A 7,339-nucleotide genomic window follows, 5' to 3' on the forward strand; every position below is an offset into this window, starting at 1 on the left:
AGGCCACACCCCAATGTCCTGTTCTGTGTTACCCACAATGCCCTGGGGCCCAGCCCCAGTGTCCCCTTCTCTGTTACCCCCAATCCCCTGGGGCCCAGCCCAAGCGCCTTCTTGTCTGTTACCCAGAATCCTCCAGGCTACACCCCAATGTCCTGTTCTGTGTTACCCACAATGCCCTGGGGCCCAGCCCCAGTGTCCCCTTGTCTGTTACCCCCAATCCCCCGGGGCCCAGCCCCAATGTACCCCTCTCAGTTACCCACAATCTCTCTGGGGCCCAGCCCTGGCACCTACTTCACTGTTACCCACAATCCCCCGGGGCCCAGCCCAAGCGCCTTCTTGTCTGTTATCCAGAATCCTTCAGGCCACACCCCAATGTCCTGTTCTGTGTTACCCACAATGCCCTGGGGCCCACCCCCAATGTCCCCTTCTCTGTGACCCACAATCCCTTGACCCAGCCTAGCTAGCCCCAGCACCCTCTTGTCTATTACCCAGAATACTCCAGACCAAGTCCCAATGTCCTGCTCTCTGTTACCCACAATCCCCTGGGACCCAGCCCAACCCCAGCACCCCATTCTCTCTTACCCTGAAGTCCCAGATTCCTACCTAACCAGCAGTACATTCTAAGGGTTTGTCTACTGTACACTGCAGTTAGACACCTGCAGCTGATTCAGGCTGTTCGGGCTGGGTTTAAGAGGTAGTTTAATTGTGGTGTAGAATTTAGGGCTTGGGCTGGATCCCTGGCTGTAGGACCCTGCAAAGTGGGAGGGTCCCAGAGATTGGGCTGCAGCATTTTTTAAAAAGCTGCTATACTGGATGACTGGAGGGTACCAAATGTTGTACCCATCTTTAGAAAAGGCACTAGGGGTGTTGTAAAGTCAATGGGAGTGGAGGGCATTCAGCACGTCTCAGGATCACGACCCCATAGGATATCTGAGAATCTAAGGTGGCCAGCTTTGTCTGTCTTTCTGAGGTGTGTTGTAGGCAGGTTGGTCTCAGGATATTAGGGAGACAAGGTGGGTTGGGTAATATCTTTTATTGGACCGACTCTTATTGTTGACAGAGACACACTTCCGAGCTTGTCTCTCTCACCAACAGAAGTTGGTCCAATAAAAGATATTACCTCCCCCACCTTGTCTTTCTGCAGGGAATTGATCATCCAAGGAGCTATGGCCACCTGATCCAGAAGGATCATAGAATATTAGGATTGGAAGAGACCTCAGGAGGTCATCTAGTCCAACCCCCTGCTCAAAGCAGGACCAATGGGGGGAGGGATAGCTCAGTGGTTTGAGCATTGGCCTGCTAAACCCAGGGTTGTGAGTTCAATCCTTGAGGGGGCCATTTAGGGATCTGGGGCAAAAATTGGGGATTCGTCCTGCTTTAAGCAGGGGGGGTTGGACTAGATGACCTCCTGAGGTCCCTTCCAACCCCTATATTCTATGATTCAATCTCCAACTAAATCATCCCAGCTAGGGCTTTGTCAAGCCCAGCCTTAAAAACCAGGATGGAGAGTCCACCACCTCCCTAGGTAACCCATTCCAGCGCTTCACCACCCTCCTAGTGAAAAAGTTTTTCCTAATATCCAACCTAGACCTCCCCCACTGCAACTTGAGACCATTGCTCCTTGTTCCGTCATCTGCCACCACTGAGAACAGCCGAGCTCCATCCTCTTTGGAACCCCCCTTCAGGTAATTGAAGGCTGCTATCAAATCCCCCCTCACTCTTCTCTTCTGCAGACCAAATAACCCCAGTTCCCTCAGCCTTTCCTTGTAAGTCATGTGCCCCGGCCCCCTAATCATTTTCATTGCCTTCCACGGGACTTGCTCCAATTTGTCCACGTCCCTTCTGCAGTGTGGGGACCAAAACTGGACGCAATACTCCAGGTGTGGCCTCACCAGTGCCGAATAGAGGGGAATAGTCACTTCCCTCGATCTGCTGGCAATGCTCCTACTAATACAGCCCAATATGCGCTGGCCTTATTGGCAACAGGGCACACCACTGATTCATATCCAGCTGATATCCAGGTGATTCCTATACAGTGTTTTCACTCATCCCAAGTATCAAGCAGCATAAACCACTCCTACTCCCAAATGTGCACACACATTCCAGCGCAAAGAAGAGGAATGGTGTGTCCCTCTGCAAGGAGCGATGTCATTTGCTGGAGCCAGACCGGGTGACAACAGCCACCGAATAATGTCCTGTTGAAGGGACAGTGGATGGTTCCATGGCAGTTGGGAAACAGCAGTTGAATTCAAAGGGATAGAGAGGAACAGCAGATTGGGGGGTGGGGAGTGGGGGGAAGGTGCCATTGCCTCAGCCCTAGCCTAGCCCAGCCCACAGCCCTAGCCTCAGGCAGAATCTGGGGGGGGGGCAGCAGAAAGCATTCCCATATTGTTTGCCAAAGTGAGAAAAAAAAGAGAGTTGACATCATAGCGGGGGAAAGTCTGGTGAGTGTCCTGGCCTAAAGGAAATGGGGACGAGAGGGTGAAAGAGACAGGGGGATTTCACCCTCTCCCCCATAGAGACAGCTAGAGAGGAGGGATATAGCCAGCAGTGATGGCTTACTGGACAGAATAGGGACTGAGGGATTAGTGCAGAGGGAAAGCAGGATTGATTTTGGAAAAGAACCCTAATAAACCTGGTGTTTGGGCATGTTGTGACAGACGGGTATAGAGAGAGCATTGCAAGTGGGCCGCAGCTTTAAAGCTCATTCCATACCGGGGTGTGTAATACAAAGGACAAGAGCTGCTTCTTGCTCTTCTACATGCAGAGGGCAAGAGCTTGGCAGCGGGTGAAAATTCAAGAATGCCTCTATGACCTAGCTCCCAACCTGGTGCTGCTGGTGCATTTAATCTGGGCCACTGATTCCTGCCCTGTAGCACGGGACTGTCCAGGGGAAATGGGTGGATTGGACAGAGCACTAACAGGGAGGGGATAAGGAGGTAAAAGTAGTGTGTTGTGAGAGATGGAAGGGAGAGAGACGATGAGACAATGGGGTGGAGAGAGGGGAGACAGCTAGGATGAGGAGAGGAGGGAAGAGACCATATGGGTTTGGAGATCACCAGGAGAGAGGAGAAGACAAGAGAAAGGACAGAGTGCAGGAGAGGCAGAGAAGGAGACAAAGAACCCAGTCCCCCAGGCACCATGCCTCTTGGCACACAGAGAGAAGGGATTTACCTTCCAGGAAAGGCATCAAGGGGTGGCAGGAGATATGGGGAAGCTCAGCTCACCCCAGCCATGGTAAGAAAAGAGATGGAGGCTGGTCCAGACACTTCTGATCTACAGGAGAATTCAATTCTAGGTCCATCTGGTCATTCAATTCTAGGTCATGTGAGCCAAACCAAAATCCCAGATTGCAGCAGCCCTGAATTTTGGGAAGATTGGGGTATGGAGGTGAGCTGTACAGGCCCGATTGTGCTCTCACCCTGGTGTACATCATGAGTAATATATGTACAGCACCTAGCACAATGGGGCTCTGATCTCAGTTGGGTCCTATAGGCATGACTGTAAACCAAATGTTGCTGCTCCAGATTTGCGCTGGGGTAAGTGAGATCAGAATAAGGTCCTCTGCCTTGGTGTTAAAGGGAAACAGAGAAAAGTTTAAGAGCCTCATTGCAAATTCACCTATGGTGAACCCTTCCAGAGGTTAAATGCTCCAGATAACACTGCAGCACTTTATCAGTTAAATTACACAGGACAACAATACTTCCATGCAGACTTTAGGCCTGGCTCACGAAATGTCCCTGGTATATATAGATTCCTGGAGTTAAAGGCCAGAAGGGTCTTTAGATCATCGAGTCTGACCTTCTGTACCACACAGCCCAGTTACCCCTGTATTGAGCCTAATCACTTCTGTTTGGCTAATACATCTCTTCCAGAAAGGCATCCAGTCTGGATCTGAAGACATCAGGAGATGGAGAATCCACTACTTCTCTGGGTAATTTATTCCAGTGATTAACCATCCGCACTGTTCAAAAATTGTGCTTTATTTCATCTTTGAATTTGTCTGGCTTCAACTTCCAGCCATTGGGTCTTGTTCTGCCTTTCTCTGCTAAATTAAAGAGCCCCTTACTACCGGCTATTTTCTTCCCATGAAGGTGTTTATACACTGTAAGCAAGTCACCTCTCACTCTTCATCTTGATAAACTCTTTAAGTCTCTCGGTCTCAGGCATTTTCTCCAGCCTTCAGATCATCTCTGGTGCTCTTTTCTGCACCCTCTCCAGCTTTTCCACGTCCTTTTAAAGCATGTGGACACCAGATCTGTAGCAGCGTTCCAGTATCCGTCTCCCCAATGCCATATACAGAGGTAAAACCACCTCCCTACGCCTTCTGCCTATTCTCCTGCTTATACATCCAAGGATCGCATCAGCCCTTTTTGCCACAGCATCACACTGAAAGCTCATGTTAAGTTGCTGGTCCATTGTGACTCTTAAATCCTTGTCAGAGTCACTGCTTACCAGGACACACAGCTCCCCCCTCACCCCTCCCCAATTCTGTAGGTGCAGCCTGCCTTCCTTGTGCTTAGATGATAACTTTGCATTTGGCTGTATGCATTAAAATGCATTTTGGTGAATGGGCTCAGCTTACCAAGCGGTACAATCACTCTGTCTGATTGCCCTGCCTTGTTCTCATCATTGTTCACCACTCATCCAGTCATTTGCCAATTTTTTCAGCAGTGATTTTATATTTACTTCCAGATTATTGATGAAAAAGTTGAAAGGGAGAAGGGAGATGAGGTATTAGCCAACGTGTTCAAATTTAGAAGCCTCAAGTTAGGCATCTGAATAGAAGCTGTCCAATGTTCCGATTAGCTGAGAATTCATAGCAGCCCTTGAAATCGCTGGGAGTTCAGTCAGGCTGGCCCGGCGTCTCTCAGTCTGATCATGAGCCTTGCAATATTTTTTAAAGCAATAGAATCTGGTGTGAATACAACAGAATCTCAGCCTTTGTTTGATAAGAAAAGTAAGATTCCAGTCCTCATGGCTACAGGGAAAAGCTTAAAATCATGAAACTGAATGGTTCAAAAGCTGGCTGGCAAATGAAGAAGACTCTCAATTGAAGTCAATGGGAATGGGACCAGGATTTCATTCTGACTTTATTATTTGTTAAATCTCCTGATTTTTAAGCCAGTCCAGTGATTTTTTTTGGGGGGAAGGGGCCCTGATTCATGGTTTTTGGATGCTTCAGGTTGGCAATACTGCTTGAAATTGATACAATGGGTATGTCTACACTGTAGCTAGGAGGTGTGATTGCCGCCCATGTAGACGTACCCGAGCTAGTTTTGATTTAGCTAAATCAAAGCTAGCTTGGATAACAATAACAGTGAAGCCATGGCAGCATGGAGGGTGGCCGCTCAAATATGGACTCAGGGTCCTGGGTAGGCAGATCTTGATCAAATCTAGCTACACATGCTGCAACCTCGCCTCCTGATTGCAGTGTAGAGGTACCCTCAAAATCAGGGCTGACTTGTGAAAATTTGGGCCTTATCATCGCAACCTCACTTTTCCCAACTGTACATGTGGGATGGTGTCACCCAGTGCCCAGGACAGCTGTGAGGAGTCATTCATTGATGTTTGTATAGTGCTATGAGGTTGAGTTATCCCACCTGTGGGGCTTTATCCCATGGCTGGATCATTTTCCATCTTCACTAATTCACTCTTGCCTTCCTGGTGGCAACCCCGTCATCCCTTTCCCCAATAAAACTGCCCCCACGTTATGACCTCAACTTTCATCTTAAGATTCACTGCCCTTCCCCTCACCTCACAATCTTCAATGACATGTTAGAATCTTCAGGGTTACCGTGGGGCTTACCACTAAACAAATTTGTATCCTCACAATGTAACAGAGCATTCTCTACCGGAAGTGTGCTCCGGTCGACTGTGTGGGGAGTTGGTCCCTCCAAGGAACATTGACATAGATACAGCGCTAGTCATTTCCCCTCAGTCATGGCAGGTAGGGAATAGGTATTGTCCAGAGGGCCAGATTGGGTCCCCATGATTCATAGGTAGAGGGGAGTATTTGTAAGCACAGCTCCCTCATGCCCATGTGGAAGGGTCAAGCTGCTTCCACAGCACCACTCTCCCTTCTCCAAGCTGGAGAGGTCAAGCTAGGCATGGAGCTAGGAAGACCATGTGGGGGAACATGTGACACGCTGGGGGTTCTGGACAAGTGAAAGCAATAGATGGTGGGGGTGAGGAGAAGGGAGCACCTGGGGTACCAAAGATACAGGGATTTGGTTACTTAGAGTTTTCATGTCATCAGCTTACAAAAGGGATGGGTGTGGGGAGTGGGGCTGGTGGAAGGCAGCCAATGCCAGGAACGAGTTGTTGGTCTCAAGCGTAAGAGAGAAAACTTGAAGGGTCTTTATTTAAAAACGAAGGCACTGACAGTGGTTCCAGCAAACAAACAAAAGGAAGCATTTCTTCACACAACGCACAGTCAGCCTGTGGAACTCACTGCCAGAGGATGTTGTGAAGGCCAAGACTATAACAGGGTTAAAAAAAGAACTAGATTAATCCATGGAGGATAGATCCATCAATGGCTATTAGTCAGGATGGGCAGGGATGGTGTCCCTCAGCTCTGTTTGCCAGAAGCTGGGAATGGGCAACAGGGGATGGATCACTTGATGATTCCCTGTTCTGTGCATTCCCTCTGGGGCACCTGGCATCAGCCACTGTCGGAAGACAGGACACTGAGCTAGATGGACCTTTGGTCTGACCCAGTATGGCCATTCTTATGTTATTAAGTTCTTATGTCCCTGCTCCTAAGTCACCCTGGCATTGTGACAGCAGAGGCAATCTCAATTTCCTGTTTATAATTGTTTTTCTCTCCCCTATTGCGGCACGAGAGACCCACACAGACAACAATAGGGGACCCTTAACTGACTGTGCAGGGAAACTGCAACATGGACACAAAATTCTCTCCTGAGTTATAAAAATCTTGACCAAACCATTTTATGACAGCAGTGGGAGCCCAATTCAGCTCTCAGTTACACCTGTGTAAATCCGCAGTGACTTCACTGACTTTGGTGAGAGAGAGAAGCCCCAGGCTTGTCTGGTGAGTGGATGGATGGGCCAAGCGAGCTGCCTGTCCCCTGGTTTGACTAGCAGGTTGGGCTGTAGGTTTGAGGTAGCCACTGCTGGGTCTCCAGTTCTCAAGGCAGAGTCTGGGGTAGTTTTCCAGTCCTTTATCTAAGGCTGGTGGTTGCTATGGGAGCCTGGGCAATGTCAGGCTCATCTGTTTGTTTTTCTGTGCAGAGAACTACAACGCTCTATCCTCAGAAGACCCAGACCCTGATCAGCTGAGCTTCCCCGAAGTGACGGACAGCCTTTCAATGGGAGG

The sequence above is a fragment of the Lepidochelys olivacea genome, assembly GCF_965140295.1.
Source record: "Lepidochelys olivacea isolate rLepOli2 genome assembly, chromosome: 26".
Taxonomy (NCBI): Eukaryota; Metazoa; Chordata; order Testudines; family Cheloniidae; genus Lepidochelys; species Lepidochelys olivacea.